Source organism: Leucopleurus acutus (assembly GCF_964270905.1).
Source record: "Leucopleurus acutus genome assembly, chromosome: 17".
Classification (NCBI taxonomy): Eukaryota; Metazoa; Chordata; class Mammalia; order Artiodactyla; family Delphinidae; genus Leucopleurus; species Leucopleurus acutus.
In genome coordinates, this window is record NC_139159.1 from 16,879,501 (window position 1) to 16,898,531 (window position 19,031).

Here is a 19,031-nt window from a genome sequence, read left to right on the forward strand (position 1 = left end):
TATAAGGAGGAGGAGCAAGGTGTACAAACAAGTGATTTTCCTTAACATTCATAAATTGGTAAAATTATATATAACAAGTAATTTTCTGTAATGGAGGTATAACTTTTAGCAAGAGAAACATGGTGGGAAGGAGGTGAATTGTTTCATGGAGTATTAGAATGAGAGGAAATCGCAGAGGTTATGGTCCAAAACCCCTTTCATGTTACAGATGAGGAAACTTGAGTCCCAGAGCGTTTAAGAGAACTTGTATAAGGTCACATGGCTAGTTGGTGGAAGAGCCAAAGCTATAACCTGGGTCCATGTTTCTTAGGCCAAATAGGTCCTATACACATACACACACACACTCTCTCTCTCTCTCTTTCTCTCTCTCTCTCTGTCTCTGTCTCTCTCTCTCCCTCTCACATATGCTCACAAGTGCATACACATATGATCACATGGTATTAGGTGATAGTTATTTGCTTTTAAAGGTGATTTAAAAGAGTAATGCCAAAAAATAACAAGCTCTCCAGGAGCATTTTTAAAAGTTTATTTGATTTATAAAATTTCAGTTAATGCTTTTCCAAGAAGTTTCTTTATAAACCATGTTACGTTTTGCCCTCTAAAAAAGCCTTAATTCCTTCTGATTCAAAAATGTAGCATAGGAGTCTGGGATTAGCATATACATACTACTGTATATAAAATGGTTAACCACCAAGGACCTACTATATAGCACAGGGAGCTGTACTCAATATTTTGTAATAACCTGTAAGGGAAAAGAATCTGAAAAAGAATATATATACGTATACATATATATATATATACACACACACACGTACATATACATATAACTGAATCACTTTGCTTTACAAAGTGAAACTAACACAACGTTGTAAATCAACTGTACTTCAATTTAAAAAAATGCTAGCATAATAGATCTCGTCATGAGGGTTTGTAATCTTATTCTTTTTTCCCATTAGGTACAAGATTTTCCCTACAATAAATACTATTAATATTTTCTTCTGCCTTTTTATTTGTGCTTGAACATAAACTAGAGTAGACACAGATAAAATCAGATTTGTAATGTACTACAAAATCTGGTATCAGGCAAAAAGGGCAAGAAACAAATATTTACTATTTTATGCTGCAATGCCTATTAGGCTCAGTTTAGTATAATTTTATTTGCAGTTCTTGGAAAATCTGTAAAATATGTTAGACCATTGAGCATTATGCACAAGTGAGCATTTCCTCCATCATTTTTCAATACAGCCTGCAATGGAATGAAGCATTATCATCTAGACATCTTCAGTGTCGTCACATTGCATTCAGGGTACCGTTCACTTAGAACTCTGTTATCCAGGGGCTGCAGTTTATATGGAGTATATCCACAAGGTATGGCCCTGGATATCTTCTTCTTCCTAATGTAAAGGAGCCTGAAAACCTAAAATAGTTTTTTCTTGCCCCCGTTAAAGTACAATAAATTAATAATACCTGAAAAGAATTTGGTGACCTTTCTAACCATAGTGTTATAATAAGACACAGGGAAAAATCTACACATCAGTGAACTGGAAAAGATCAGAGCAGGGAATTGTTGGAGGGAAGAGAAAAGCTGATGACTCTTAAGGCATTTCAGATCACATCTCTTGAAAAGTAGATGCTGTACTGAAATATAATCCCCTCAGCTTCAGGTGTTTATAATAGCCCAGTCTTCCTGCTTAAATCAGTGGGATCTTGTCTTCCAACTGATATGCTGACAAACTGGACTCCAAACCAGGAACAAAGTTTGAAACAAAATCTAGACTTTCACCAGTTTAATTTATGATGCTATGAAAATTTATTGCATATTTTTTTCTTATTTGTGTTTACCAAGCATTATTTTTAAAAGCCTAGAAATGCAATTGATTTGTCTCTTACTGAAAGTTTCAAAACAAATCATGCCTAGCAAAAGAATAGAGATGTGATCTCTTATTGCATATTCAGTAATAATAACACTAATAATAACCAGAAACTATACAGCACTTCCTATATGAAAGGCACCATTCTGAGCACTTTACAAGTATATTAACTCATCCTCACAACCAACCATATGATGAAAAGTCTATTATTAGCTCATTTTAAAATGAGGGTGAGGAATGACTGGCATTTATACTTACAAAGGCAGTTGCCATGTGGCTGACAGGGTCTTGGTGCTCCAGCCAGGTGTGAGGTCTGTGCCTCTGAGGTGGGAGAGCCGAGTTCAGGACACTGGTCCGCCAGAGACCTCCTGGCACCACGTAATATCAGTGAAAGCTCTCCCAGAGATCTCCATCTCAATGCTAAGACCCAGCTCCACTCAACAATCAGCAAGCTACACTGCTGGACACCCTATGCCAAATAACTAGCAAGACAGGAACACAACCCCACCCATTAGCCGAGAGGCTGCCTAAAATCATAATAAGGTCACAGACACCCCAAATCACACCACCAGACGTGGTCCTGCCCACCAGAAAGACAAGATCCAGCCTCATCCACCAGAGCACAGGTGCTCGTCCCGTCCACCAGGAAGCCTACACAACCCTCTGAACCAACCTTAGCCACTTGGGGCAGACACCAGAAACAATGGGAACTACGGACCTGCAGCCTGCGAAAAGGAGACCCCAAACACAGTAAGTTAAGCAAAATGAGAAGACAGAGAAACACACAGCAGATGAAGGAGCAAGGTAAAAACCCACCAGACCAAACAAATGAAGAGGAAATAGGCAATCTACCTGAAAAAGAATTCAGAGTAATGATAGTAAAGATGATCCAAAATCCTAGAAATAGAATAGAGAAAATACAAGAAATGTTTAACAAGAACCTAGAAGAACTAAACAGCAAACAAAAAATGATAAACAACACAATAAATGAAATTTAAAATTCGCTAGAAGGAATCAATAGCAGAATAACTGAGGCAGAAGAACAGATAAGTGACCTGGAAGATAAAATAGTGGAAATAACTACTGCAGAGCACAATAAAGAAAAAAGAATGACAAAAAATAAGGACAGTCTCAGAGACCTCTGGGACAACATTAAATGCACCAACATTCGAATCATAGGGGTCCCAGAAGAAGAAGAGAAAAAGAAAGGGACTGAGAAAATAATTGAAGAGATTACAGTTGAAAACTTCCCTAATATGGGAAAGGAAATAGTTAATCAAGTCCAAGAAGCACAAAGAGTCCCATACAGGATAAATCCAAGGGGAAACACGCCAAGACACACGCCAAGTCAAATTATCAAAAAATAAACACAAAGAAAAAACATTAAAAGCAGGAAGGGAAAAACAACAAATAACATACAAGGGAATCCCCATAAGGTTAACAGCTGATCTCTCAGCAGAAATTATGCAAGCCATAAGGGAGTGGCAAGACATAGTTAAAGTGATGAAAGGGAAAAACCTACAACCAAGATTATTCTACCCAGCAAGGATCTCATTCAGATTTGATGGAGAAATTAAAACCTTTACAGACAAGCAAAAGCTAAGAGAATTCAGCACCACCAAACCAGCATTAGAACAAATGCTAAAGGAACTTCTCTAGGCAGGAAACACAAGAGAAGGAAAAGACCTACAACAATAAACCCAGAACAATTAAGAAAATGGTAATAAGAACACACATATCAATAATTACCTTGAATGTAAATGGATTAAATGCTCCATCCAAAAGACACAGATTGGCTGAATGGATACAAAAACAAGACCCGAATATATGCTGTCTATAAGAGACCCACTTCAGACCTAGGGCACATACAGACTGAAAGTAAGGGGATGGAAAAAGATATTCCATGCAAATGGAAATCAAAAGAAAGCTGGAGTAGCAATTCCCATATCAGGCAAAATAGACTTTAAAATAAAGACTGTTACAAGAGACAAAGACACTACATAATGACCAAGGGATCCATCCAAGAAGAAGATATAACAACTGTAAATATTTATGCACCCACCATAGGAGCACCTCAATACATAAGGCAACTGCTAACAGCCATAAAAGGAGAAATCGACAATAACACAATCACAGTGTTACTATGTGTTAAAGTGGGGACTTTAACGCCCCACTTTCACCAATGGACAGATCATCCAAAATGAAAATGAATAAGGAAACACAAGCTTTAAATGATACATTAAACAAGATGGACTTCATTGATATTTATAGGACATTCCATCCAAAAACAACAGAATATACTTTCTTCTCAAGTGCTCATGGAACATTCTCCAGGATAGATCATATCTTGGGTCACAAAGCAATCCTTGGTAAATTTAAGAAAACTGAAATCGTATCAAGTATCTTTTCCAACCACAATGCTATGAGACTAGATATCAATTACAGGAAAAATTCTGTAAAAAATGCAAACACATGGAGGCTAAACAATACACTACTTAATAACCAAGAGATCACTGAAGAAAACAAGAGGAAATCAAAAATACTTCGAAACAAATGACAATGAAAACACAAAACCTATGGGATGCAGCAAAAGCAGTTCTAAGAGGGAAGTTTACAGCAATACAATCCTACCTCAAGAAACAAGAAACATCTCAAACAACCTAACCCTACACCTAAAGCAATTAGAGAAAGAAGAACAAGAGAACGCCAAAGTCAGCAGAAGGAAAGAAATCATAAAAATCAGATCAGAAATAAATGAAAAAGAAATGAAGGAAACAGTAGCAAAGATCAATAAAACTAAAAGCTGGTTCTTTGAGAAGATAAACAAAATTGATAAACCATTAGCCAGACTCATCAAGAAAAAAAGGGAGAAGACTCAAATCAATAGAATTAGAAATGAAAAAGGAGAGGTAACAACTGACACTGCAGAAATAAAAGAGATCATGAGAGATTACTACAAGCAACTCTATGCCAATAAAATGGACAATCTGGAAGAAATGGACAAATTCTTAGAAATGCACAACCCGCCAAGACTGAATCAGGAAGAAATAGAAAATATGAACAGACCAATCACAAGCACTGAAATTGAAACTGTGATTAAAAATCTTCCAACAAAGAAAAGCCCAGGACCAGATGGCTTCACAGGCGAATTCTCTCAAACATTTAGAGAAGAGCTAACACCTATCCTTCTCAAACTCTTCCAAAACATACAGAGGGAGGAACACTCCCACACTCATTCTACAAGACCACCATCACCCTGATACCAGAACCAGACAAAGATGTCACAAAGAAAGAAAACTACAGGCCAATATCACTGATGAACATAGATTCAAAAATCCTCAACAAAATACTAGCAAACAGAATCCAACAGCACATTAAAAGGATCATACACCATGATCAAGTGAGGTTTATCCGAGGAATGCAAGGATTCTACAATATACGCCAATCAATCAATGTGATACACCAGATTAACAAATTGAAGGATAAAAACCGTATGATCATCTCAATAGATGCAGAAAAAGCTTTCAACAAAATTCAACACCCATTTATGATAAAAACCCTCCAGAAAGTGGGCAAAGAGGGAACTTACCTCAACATAATAAAGGCCACACTCCCGTTTACCATTGCTACAAAAAGAATAAAATACCTAGGAATAAACCTACCTAAGGAAACAAAAGACCTGTATGCGGAAAACTATAAGACACTGATGAACGAAATTAAAGATGATACAAACAGATGGAGAGACATACCATGTTCTTAGACTGGAAGAATCAACATTGTGAAAATGACTCTACTACCCAAAGCAATCTACTGAGTCAATGCAATCCCTGTCAAACTAACAATGGCATTTTTCACAGGATTAGAACAAAAAATTTCACAATTTGTTTGGAAACACAAAAGACCCCCGAAGAGCCAAAGCAATATTGAGAAAGAAAAACGGGGCTGGAGGAATCCAACTCCCTGACTTCAGACTATACTACAAACTACAGTAATCAAGACAGTATGGTACTGGCACAAAAACAGAAATATAGATCAATGGAACAGGATAGAAAGCCCAGAGATAAACCCACATGCATATGGTCACCTTATATTTGATAAAGAAGGCAAGAATATACAATGGAGAAAAGACAGCCTCTTCAGTAAGTGATGCTGGGAAAACTGAACAGCTACATGTAAAAGAGTGAAATTAGAACACTACCTAACACCATACACAAAAATAAACTCAAAATGGATTAAAGACCTAAATGTAAGGACAGACACTATAAAACTCTTAGAGGAAAACCTAGGCTGAACACTCTATGACATAAATCACAGCAAGATCCTTTTTGACCCACCTCCTAGAGAAATGGAAATAAAAACCAAAATAAACAAATGGGACCTAATGAAACTTAAAAGCTTTTGCACAGCAAAGGAAACCATAAACAAGACCAAAAGAGAACCCTCAGAATGGGAGAAAATGTTTGCAGATGAAGCAACTGACAAAGGATTAATCTCCAGAATTTACAAGCAGCTCATGCAGCTCAATATCAAAAAACAAACAACCCAATCCAAAAATGGGCAGAAGACCTAAAAAGACATTTCTCCAAAGAAGAAATACAGATTGCCAACAAACACATGAAAGGATGCTCAACATCGCTAATCATGAGAGAAACGCAAATCAAAACTGCAGTGAGGTATCACCTCACACCAGTCAGAGTGGCCATCATCAAAAAATCTACAAACAGTAAATGCTGGACAGGGTGTGGAGAAAAGGGAACCCTCTTGCACTGTTGGTGGGAATGTAAATTTATAAAGCCACTATGGAGAACATTATGGAGGTTCCTTAAAAAACTAAAAATAGAACTACCATATGACCCAGCAATCCCACTACTGGGCATATACCCTTAGAAAACCATAATTCAAAAAGAGTCATGTACCACAATGTTCATTGCAGCTCTATTTACCATAGCTAGGACATGGAAGCAACCTAAGTGTCCATCGACAGATGACTGGATAAAGAAGATGTGGCACATATATACAATGGAATATTACTCAGCCATAAAAAGAAACTAAATTGAACTATTTGTAGTGAGGTGGGTGGGTCTAGAGTCTGTCATACAGAGTGAAGTAAGTCAGAAAGAGAAAAACAAATACCGTATGCTAACACATATATATGGAATCTAAAAAAAGAAAAAGGTTATAAAGAACCTAAGGGCAGGACAGGAATAAAGACGCACATGTATAGAATGGACTTGAGGACACGAGGAGGGGCAAAGGTAAGCTGGGACAAAGTGAGAGAGTGGCATGGACTTATATACACTACCAAATGTAAAATAGATAGCTAGTGGGAAGCAGCCACATAGCACAGGGAGATCAACTCGGTGCTTTGTGACCACCTAGAGGGGTGGGATAGGGAGGGTGGGAGGGAGACACAAGAGGGAGGAGATATGGGGATATATGTATATGTATAGCTGATTCACTTTGTTATACAGCAGAAACTAACACACCATTGTAAAGCAATTATACTCCAATAAAGATGTTAAAAATACATAAAATAAGGGTGAAGGATTAAGACATCATTAAATTAAAAATGAAATCATTCCAAAGGAAAATAAAATCAACATTTAGATTGGGTCGATTCAGAAGACACATGGTTTACATAACACAGGATTTTTGTAATTTAAAACATGCCAGAATAAGACTGGCAGCTTGGGTCATGAGGGGATAACAGGGTGACTTAGGCCAAATCCAGTGAGATCAGATTTGTAGGGAAAATAATTTTGTCTCAAATCAGTAATGACAGGCTGACCTTGGGTTTAAGAAATCACCTTTAGAACACTGCTTTCTTCACTGGTACTGATCAATGGTAGAATTGCTCAAAGAATCAAGGTGTGTATGTTGAGATTACTATAAATTCATGTATCCGTCGTTTTATAGGGAGCACGGAGCACTGAATAAACAGAAAAAATCATGTGCTCTGAATCTTAAAAATGAAACCATATTCAGTTCTCAGAATGTTGTATTTTCTTATAAATTCCTGACAATTATGCATTTGCTGGATCTTTTTTTTTTTTTTTTTTTTTTTTTTTTTTGCGGTATACGGGCCTCTCACTGCTGTGGCCTCTCCCTTTGCGGAGCACAGGCTCCGGACGCGCAGGCTCAGCGGCCATGGCTCACGGGCCCAGCCGCTCCGCGGCATGTGGGATCTTCCCGGACCGGGGCACGAACCCGCATCCCCTGCATCGGCAGGCGGACTCTCAACCACTGTGCCACCAGGGGAGCCCCCATCTGCTGGATCTTAAAACATCATTTTCAAAGTTGATTGCTATTCCAAAATAGATAGCTATGTTAATTTTGCCAAAACATTTACAAAGGTAGCAAACCTAAAGATACCTCTTAAATATGGACGGGGTTCCTCTGTTTCCAAATGCTACCCTGGGATTAGAGTTGGAGTCACCACTTTCAAGCTTACAACTCTTGGGTTTTGGGGACCCTGGCAGATTGAAGTCCCATATCTGAATCTGTCAACATCTCGCAGGTTATTTTAGTCACAGATAATGTTTATATTGTGCAGTATATGATCTTTGAATGATCTAGACTTCCTGTTATAAGAAGGGCTCCCTTGCGTGTAAATGACGCATGACTCTTTTGGCAACATGGAGGGAGGTATTGAGGGTTGTGTAGATTTTGCTTTGCCCTGTGGAACACTGGCTCTTTACAGTGGACTGAGGAAGGGACACCTTCTATGGTAATGAACCTTCCACCTTGCAACACATGAAGACCATAGTATCGTTCTCTCAGTTTCAACTTTTTGCTTTATATTTGTCACACATGGGAATAGAAAATATCAGGCCTTAGCTCACTCCAATTGGACTTAATATCCTAGGTGGCCCACTTGCTGCCCAAGTTTGAGAAATCCATTTATTTTTTCAGATCCTCACTTTCCTCATTTTGGGGGCAATTGGATTGTGATAAGGATTAAATGATATTAATTAATTAGCTAGCTAATTATTATATGTGCCTGAAACATGTTTAAAACTCACTAAATGTTAACTATAATTTAAAGTAGAAAAAATAATGCCAGCTCTGGGCTTCCCTGGTGGTGCAGTGGTTGAGAGTCCGCCTGCCGATGCAGGGGACACGGGTTCGTGCCCCAGCCTGGGGAGATCCCACGTGCTGCGGAGCGGCTGAGCCCGTGAGCCATGGCCGCTGAGCCTGCGCGTCCGGAGCCTGTGCTCCACAACGGGAGAGGCCACAACAGTGAGAGGCCCGCGTGCCGCAAAAAAAAAAAAAAAAACAACAAAAAGCCAGCTCACCTATTGTTGAATTCAAATGACATAGGGCATATAAACCCTAAAAACACTGTACAAATGTCAGGTACTCTCAAATACTAAATCCCCAGCAAAGTCATTATCAGCCTCGTAGTTTACTTAACACTGATCATCAATATATTCTGTGACTTTTCTCAATTCGTAACTGTTCCAACAACGCTCGGTATTAACATAGAAAGCCTGACTGTTTGCCTATCCCAACTTAATTTACTGACAGACATAAGTTTACTTACTGTTCTGAGATTGAAGAATTCAGCAGTGCTGGGTTCTGGGTGAAGAGTGATGCTTAACCCGCCCACAAGTAGCTCACGATTCGCTCTACTGACCTTTTGGTATTACAAATGTAAATATGAACAACATCATCTGGAAAACACAAGGAAATAAAATTTTGTTGAAGACTTGCTAGTGAATTTTCAGAATAAGATATCGCTTCCAGTTCTTTGTCATTTCAAGCTGATGAAATTTTTGCCCCGATTTCTTCCTCCCTGAAGTTTTCCATCTCTTTTAAGCAAATGATATCATGGAATATAGTATAGGAGTTAGAAACACACGCCCATGAAAATCTGGTTCTAATTCAGGTCTTCTTAGTAAAACTCAACACATTGAAGCAGACAGTGCCAGGCAGCCATACATCAGGGTCAAAGTCTCGAACAAGATAAGCGGAAGCGGTTGCCTTGGGCTTTGTGGAGGTAGAATGGATGTCTGAATGCTGCTGCATGCAATCACTGATTTTTCCCAAGGCAAGGATTATTTTAGTCCTTAGAACTCCTAGGCATTTTCAAGTTTTAACTTACAAAGAATTATTTTTTAATAAAGTGCAGCGTGAGAAAAACTGGCATGTTCTTTTTCAGTAGATTTCAGAGTTAGATTCTCTGAGTTTTAACACTTTTTTGGAAAATTAAACATGATGGTATTGTTAGGAGATATGATCCCCTGTTGAAATAACATCTATGAAGTGAATGTCATTTTATTCACACAACCCCCCCTACACACACACACAGTTATAGAATAAAAGGCAGCTAGATAACAGTGGATCAAGAGCTGCTCCGTAGTTACATATGGACTCATTTGTTTCTGTCCCGCTTTATCATTAAAGTGTTTTCAACACTATGACCAGACAGAGTGAATCTGGATTTAGAAAGATAAGCTGAAAATAAAAGTAAAAATAGTGGATTATGAATAGGCAGTTATCTTCCAGATGAATTCAGTCATAACAAGCAAAAAATGGGCTATCACATTTGGCCTCTGCAAATTCCTAGGAAATCTGCTACTATGCGTATGATGAGTATGAATTTATATTCCTCAAAAAAAAAAAGCTTTAAATACCTTTCACGCTGTTATCCAGTACACGTTGAATCACTGACAGACCATGATGCTTTGTGTTTACGGTGCTTTGCTATAAAAAATATTTCTAATTAGCCCCATGTTTCTTCAGCATTTGACTTAGAAGAAAAAAAAGTAAAAGTAAAATCCCTCTTACGTCGAATCAGTGTTTTGTTCTGTATTAAGGTCTGGCCATCTGTGGAGTTTGCCCAACTGGTGAGACATCATGCCTCAGTGTCAGCTGTGCTGCTAGAAGTAAACTTCATCCCACTTTGGCCTGTCCCAGCCATTCTGGGATGTCTGATACCCATATTCACACATCTGATAGAGTCACACTGTAACCCTGATGTTGTTAAACACTGGACTTGTTAGTTGCTATCAGTTGGCATATCAGCAGTTTAATTAGTGGAGTTGCTTTCCTCTACTGGTAAATTCTGAACGTTCCACATTGAAAATTCATCACCAGAATGAAGTAATGCAGTAGAGTGGTTTCTTGAGCTCTTGCAGTTATGCAAATCAGGTTTATCCGTTCTAAATACGCAGCGATTACGGGTTTAAACTCCCACACCGCCACTGAGATAATGACACCAACTCAAAGCATAAATGTGGACGATCTAATTTTAGTTGGGTGGCGTGAATTCTCTTGTAGAAATGCTGCCTGTCTTCCTGCTAGGACAGACGGGGAAACGTACCGAGTCGCACCATTGATGCAAACTGGTTCTTTTCTTGTAAGTGTGTAATGTACAGTCCACATTAAGCATCTCTTCTTTCTCATAACATCACAGCCTCTTCTCCCAGTGCTGTTGATTGCATAAAAATAGTCTTATTAGATATCGATTAAACGCCAAATAGGAAGGAAGCACCTTCTAATTTATTTCTAATGTATTTCTTTATTTTAGCTCCTACCACTGAAGGATTTTTGTTGTAGTTCTGATGGGTCAACACATGGTGTTAAATGTAGCATCAGAGAAGATTTGGGTTCAATTCAAGCTCTGCCCTAATACTCTGGGAATGTAGGCAAGGTTCGTAACTTTGACACTTGAATCCTTTTGTCATTAAATGAATACTCCCCATCTGACCTTATTGTTCTTACGATGAAATGAGATCACACAATAAAATACAGGATCGGGCATGGGGTAGATACTGGTACATGATTATTGCAGTTATTTGATATTTGCCTTTGCTTTTTATTCTGGAGAAAGGGTGTTTATAAGGGTGTGTGCTCTTGTATGGCTTTTCCAAGGAGAACTGCTTCAGGGTACTTTAAATCTGCCACCTGTGACTAGATACCCAGAGTCTGTCTTCTGCAGGTTCTGTCCTTTCTGAAGTAAGTTATTTCATTTCTTGAATAATTTCTTGTCCCTACTGCATCCTGACAGAAAAGTTCAGGGGAGACACTGTTTCCATGGAGACCTGGAGAGATGTCATAATTACTTAGGACCACATCTGGTGGCACATATGCGGCACATATGACCTAGGTGACTGAATGCCGAAATGCTTTTAAGGTACCAGAAATATCAGAGAAACAGGGACTTAGTCAGCTAGGGGTACCATAACAAAACATCATAGACTATGTGGCTCAAACAACAGAAACTTATTTCCTTACAGTTCTGGAGGCTGGAAATATGAGATCAGAGTGCCAGCATGGTTGAGTTCTAGTGAGACCCCTCTTCCTGGCTTACAAATGTCACCTTCTCACTGAGTCCTCATATGGTAGAGAGAAAGAGAAAGCCAGCTCTTTGGTATCTCCTCTTACAAGGGCACCAATCCCATCACGAGGACCCCACCCTCATGACCTCATCTAAACCTGATTACCTCCCAAAGACTTCATCTCCAAATACCATCACATTGGAGGTTAGAGCTTTTAACATATGAATTTTGGAGGGACACAGTTCAGTCCATAGCAGGGACTACGTATTGCCACTGAGAGGCCCCCATGACCAGGTGATAGATGTGGACAGGGCAGCAGTAGCAGCAGTTCACCACCATGAATATAACCTCTTTCCACATAGCACAAGCTATGAGCTGTCCCTTGGGCTCCATGTTTGGAGTGCCTGGAGAATGTATGGCCAATCCAGGAAACAGGAGCATGGAACTCCTTAGAAGACCTGAAATCTAGCCCCAGGTCTACCTCTTACTAATTATATGCAGTGAGAACATCATTTTTTTCTCTGAACCTCAGTTTCCTTATCTTTTAATGAAAATCTTAAAATCTTCTGCCTCCTTTGAAGGGTGGTTGTGAGAATCAAATAAGATGTTGTATGTGAAAGCACAGTAATCTGTGGTCCTGTGTTTTTGTTTTTTAACCTGGCTTTACCTGGCTCTGAAACCATAAACTGAGGGGCATGCCAGGCTCAAGATGGAGCACAGAACTCACCTATGCTCTGGAGTTTGGATTTTCAATTGCATGAGAATTACCTAGGATGCTGGTTTATTACAGATTTCAGGACCCCAGTCTACGAATTTCTAACTTACTTGGCCCGTGGTAGAGCCTGGAATCTGCATTTTAACAGACATGCAGGGGGTGGTTTGGATAGAGCTGGTCCTTGGCCACTTTTTGAAAAATGCTGTTCTGCCCCATAAGAGACTGGACCATTGGGGGTTGGGTATGTTTGGGGGGATTCATGAGAAAGAATAAAGTAGAGAAGAGGTATGTATTATAGACTGGGAACTCTAATTTTAGACACTAAATTTTGGAAAGTTTACAAGAAATTGACTAAGATTTTAAAAAAAGATTCCCTAACCTATAAATCGACTTTTCTTTGCCCACATGAAGCATACCGTTTTTTAAAAGGTAAATGAATAAAATGAACAAATAAAGGAGAAAAGATAAGACAAGCAGATCCATCCTCACTAGAGTCCTTCAGCTCAGAGCTTCAAGTATCATAATTTGCTTTAATAAGTTTATAAAGTCAGTGGACGCAAGGTAATTTAAGTCACACAGAAAACTATCCTGCACTTCGCCTTGCACTGCAATGCTGGAGGAGACTTGGAGGGGCTTAAATGAATCTGTTAGCTCCCAGGCATCCTTTGTGAGCTTCCAGAATTCCTTCCTCTTTCAGAGTTCTGTGTCTCCACACCCTGCACCAGGTTTCAGCTCTGATGTGATTTATGCAGACTAATTCCAAGTAACCAGTGAAACAGTGACTGAATAATTAAGGGTCTGTTGTAAAAAATGCCAGCTAATCAACAGGCGCCATGGTTTATTGTCCATTTTTGTGTTTCCATTCTACTACTCTATATCCATCAGATGCACCCGTTTCTGCTTCATGTTGGAAGCAAAGTGAGCGCCAAATGGAAACGTAGGGGCATGGGAGCTGAACCTGCTGCTCAAAGATGAGAGTCCTTGGAATCTCTCCAGGGTTGGATGGAAGAATGTGTACAACTTGATTTGGGCACAAAAGCCCTGCCTTCCTAAAATGATATTCCCCTGCCGTGGCTGTTTCCCTCTTCCATCTGAAACATACATCAATGAATGTACAGCTTTGTTTTTGGAATCGGAGATAAGGGTGTTTTCTTTTGAAATCCTGTTCAAATAGCAGAAACTATCATCTAGGAAAGGCTGGAGGGTTAGAACAAAGGTCGATCATGAGATTACCTGTTAGTTTGTCTGGCAGTGGGTGGACATTTATGATAAGGTTTGATTAGGCAGAAAAGTTGGGGAAGCAAAATGATGTCTACAGAATCAGTCCAAAATAGGGTACCCAGGTGGCAGGCAGAAGGTGACATGAGGACTTTTTCGAGCTGAGAAACCTGGATCAAAGGGGGAGGAAGGGAGAGGACACAGACCAATTTCTGGAACTCACACATGTTCCCGGAGCTGACCCTGTTGGTCTCAGTCGTGTGGGTTTCATGCCTTCCTCTCACTTCTAAACTCTCCATCTAGTGGTTTTCCCAAACACTGAATTCCCTCACATCCCTCAAAAAAAAAAAAATAAAATAAACAACCGATTAAAAATAGAGTGATTTTTGGCAAGTGCTGTCTACGGCCTTTTTTTAGAAAACATGCACCATGATACGATCTAAGCTTTTCAGGCTCCTCAGCAAGGCATATGTGGGAGCATGACTTTGGGGCTCACAGTCTAGAACATCAGCAGTGACACTGGGAGACTTGCATCCTGCAGCTGCTCTGCAGCCTCCCACGCCGTGGTTCCTCCACACACAGCTGTTTCTCTACAGCCTCTTGTGTTGCTGCATCTGTGTGACGGGGAAGCTAAAAATACCTGCCAAGATGGCAGTGGAGACTGAAGTTATCTCTCCAGCCTTGCAAGCTGCACACCGTGTGTAGGAAAATGATCCCGCAGCACTAACATCCCAAACGATTCAAGTTTCTGGAGGACCTCAAAACAGAGGCGTTGGTCCAAGATCACAACAAATAGTGCCCCCAGTGAATTTTGAGGTCTCGTACCCTTAGAATCGGAGAAGCTCTCCTTTTTTTCTCTTGTCAATGAATTCACCCTAAATATTAACTTGAATATAGAAATGTTACTGTGTTGTCATGCATCCATCTCATGATAAAACTAGATTTTAATGTAAGATTATTTTAATAAAAATACATTTTTGTGGTTTTGCTGTTGATATTGAGACAAGTAGTAGTGAAAGGACTGACCCATTTTCACTTCAAAACATTACTTTATTATCATCAAATTTTATTTCATCTAAATCTTATCCTTCAAAAAAAGAAGATTTGTTCCACATTTTCATGGTATGTAGACACCATCAGTTTTAGGCAACAATGAAAATAATCCTCAAAACTGCAACAATAAAAGTGAGATTTAAACAAAATTCAGAACCATTCAGTTGAAGTGATGTATTAAAGGATTTGCATATTCATTCATGGGATGTGTTAATACTTACAGTTGTGTGGTCCAATACGGTAATTACTGAACACTTCAAATATAGCTGGTCTGAACTGAAGATGTGCTACAAGTGGAAAGTACACACCAGACTTTGAAGACTTGGTACCAAAAAAAAAGTGAAATATTACCTTGTATGAAAATTTGTATATTGATTGCATATTTTCAGTATATTGTGTTAAATGAAATTACTATTAAAATTGATGTCACTTCATACTATACTACAAAGCTACAGTAATCAAGGCAGTATGGTACTGGCACAAAAACAGAAATATAGATCAATGGTACAGGATAGAAAGCCCAGAAGTAAACCCACGCACCTATGGTCCCCTAATATATGACAAAGGAGGCAAGAATATGCACTGGAGAAAAGACAGACTCTTCAATAAGTGGTGCTGGGAAAGCGGGACAGCTACATGTAAAAGAATGAAATCAGAACACTCCCTAACACCATACACGAAAATTAACTCAAAATGGGTTAAAGACCTAAATGTAAGATGGGACACTATAAAACTCTTAGAGGAAAACATAGGAAAAACACTCTTTGACATAAACCACAGCAAGACCTTTTTTGACCCACCTGCTAGAGTAATGAAAATAAAAAACTAAAATTAAAAAATGGGACCTAGTTAAACTTAAAAGCTTTTGCACAGCAAAGGAAACCATAAACAAGACGAAAAGAGAACCCTCAGAATGGGAGAAAATATTTGCAAACGAAGCAGTGGACAAAGGATTAATCTCCAAAATATACAAACAGCTCATGGAGCTCAATATCAAAAAAACAAACAACCCAATCCAAAAATGGGGAGAAGATCTAAATAGACATTTCTCCCAAGAAGACATCCAGATGTCCAAGAGGCACATGAAAAGATGCTCAACATCACTAGTTGTTAGAGAAATGCAAATCAGAACTACAATGAGGTATCACCTCACACCAGTCAGAATGGCCATCATCAAAAATCTACAAACAATAAATGCTGGAGAGGATGTAGAGAAAAGGGAACCCTCTTGCACTGTTGGTAGGAATGTAAATTGATGCAGCCACTATGGAGAACAGTATGGAGGTTCCTTACAAAACTACAAATAGAACTACCATATGACCCAGCAATCCCACTACTGGGCATATACCCTGAGAAAACCATAATTCAGAATGACACATGTACCCCAATGTTCATTGCAGCACTGTTAACAATAGCCAGGACATGGAAACAACCTAAATGTCCAACGACAGATGAATGGATAAAGAAAATGTGGTACATATATACAATGGAATATTACTCAGCCATAGAAAACAATGTAATTGGGTGGATGGACCTAGAGTCTGTCATAAATAGTGAAGTAAGTCAGAAAGAGAAAAACAAATATTGTATATTAATGCATGTATGTGGAATCTAGAAAAATGACACAGATGAACCTATTTCCAGGGCAGGAATAGAGACGCAGATGCAGAGAATGGACATGTGGACACAGCGGGGGAAGGGGAGGGTGGGACGAATTGGGAGATTAGGACTGATATATCTACACTACCATGCGTAAAATAGATAGCTGGTGGGAACCTGCTGTATAGCACAGGGAGCTTCAGCTCGGTGCTCTGTGATGACCTAGATGGCTGGGATGGGGGTGTGTGGGAGGGAGGTCCAAGAGGGAGGGGATATATGTATACATAGAGCTGATTCACTTCGTTGTACAGCAGAAAGTAACACAACATTGTAAAGCAATTATACTCCAATAAAAAAAAAAAAACTATGGAAAAAATAAATTAAAAATAAAATATAATAAAATTAATGTCACTTGCTTATATTCTTAAATGTGGCACAGACATCTTGAATTACATGTATTTCTATTGGCCTGTGCTGCTTTAGATAACTAAAGTTTTCTGGTTACTCTACTGGGAAAACAGTTCAATACAACGTTGCCACGGAAGAGGAGATCTAACAAGTAGCTTAGATGTTCCGCCCACAGAGCTGACCAGAGCCTCTCCAGCAGAAACTGGGAAGGCCCATCTGGAAAGAAACAGGCAGGTTTATTTTCTGTGCTGATTCCATCCTGAGTCCCTCTTCTGCGATATCAACAATATCAATTAGTGCTAAGTAGAAGGAGTTAGTGGATCTTAAACTTTCTGGAAAGAAAGGGTCTCTCGTGAACTAACAATTGCAGTAGCAACAGGCACTTCAGCGCCCTCTTGAATTGGTCTGTGATAAATCCCAGTATCCTTTTCTAACCAAAGCGTTTCTTTTGGAAGCAACTGCTGTCCGAGGTGGTCAGGCCCTCCAATATTATGTTTTAGATATATTAATTCAGTGCATTATGTGTTAGGCCCTTAGATGCAGAAGTGAATATCCGGATTTTTTCATTTTAATTCTGGTAAAATACATATAACATAAAATTTACTATCTTAACCATTTTTTTTATTGAAGTATAGTTGATTTACAATGTTGGGTTAGTTTCAGGTGTACAGCAAAGTGACACAGCTATACATAAATATATGTATTCTTTTTCAGATTCTTTTCCATTATAGGTTATTACAAGATAACTGAATGCAGTTCCCTGTACAGTAGGACCTTGTTGTTTTAACTGTTTTTAAGTGTATATATTGCAGTAATGTTTAGTACGTTCCAATTATACAACCACTCTCCAGAGCTCTCTTTGGTCTTGCAAAACTGAAACTCTATACCCATTACACAACAACTCCCCATTCCTCCCTATTCCCATGGTATCTGGACTTGAGTCTGTCTGAGGCTTTTGTTTTTCTGAAAAATCTAACCATCTCACTTGTGAATCTTCTAGAATAAAAAAGGTTATTATGATGAATATGAGTGATTCTGTACATATGGGTCTCCCTTTTATATTGATGTGAGATATAAGACTGCAAATTTATGTAGATGTATTTTTCAAAAGAATCCCAGTGAAATTACATCTCTTAACTCTTTCTGATCTGAGTTTTTTATTTGCTCCAAATGATTTAAACCCAGCCTGTCGGTAACAACCTCTCATGCATACCAAGGAGCTTCTGCCATCTGCTGGTGTACCTGGAGGACATGGCCAGTCGAGATCCCCAGCATGATCACATCATGCAGTCCACATCCCAGCTTCCAGCTCTTTCTATTCTAAAAACTAGAAAGATGGTATGGTGGATCATCAGTTCAGCTAATGGCTCTTCCTGTCATTTCCCAGAAAGTTTTTTTTTTTCTTTTTTGTCTTGTTATACCATAATAACAACATTACTTGACTCAGATATTTTCCTTCACTCATTTAAATTAGAGTTTTAAAAAAAAATAAAATAGAAATACCACAGTTTTGATAAAATTTAGACTAAAATCTTCAATTAAGTACAAAATCAAATAAAGATCTATTGAAATCTGTAGCTTACTCTAACCACTTTTTGAAATTCACTTTGCAAGTTTGTTGAAAAGTTGGTTCAATGTTGGAGACTGTATTCATACATCTGATGAGAGTGTTCATGTAAATCCAGGCATATACGCAGGCAGTGTTTCCTGCTTTTTTGTTGTTTCATTTGCTATGTTTGATTACTTCCAGGTAAGTCTGTCTTGTTTTGTTTTGTTTTGTTTTGCGGTACGTGGGCCTCTCACCGTTGCGGCCTCTCCCGTTGTGGAGCACAGGCTCCGGACATGCAGGCTCAGCGGCCATGGCTCACGGGCCCAGCCGCTCCG

The 19,031-nt window shown here is 38.9% G+C and overlaps 1 protein-coding gene across 1 annotated transcript in view; it reads left to right on the forward strand.

Moving 5' to 3' along the window:
* Nucleotides 1-19,031, forward strand: part of KCNB2 (potassium voltage-gated channel subfamily B member 2) — a gene marked incomplete at both ends in the record, with an annotated part of 368,172 nt that overhangs the window by 42,832 nt on the left and 306,309 nt on the right. The gene's annotated exons all lie outside the window — the stretch shown is intronic.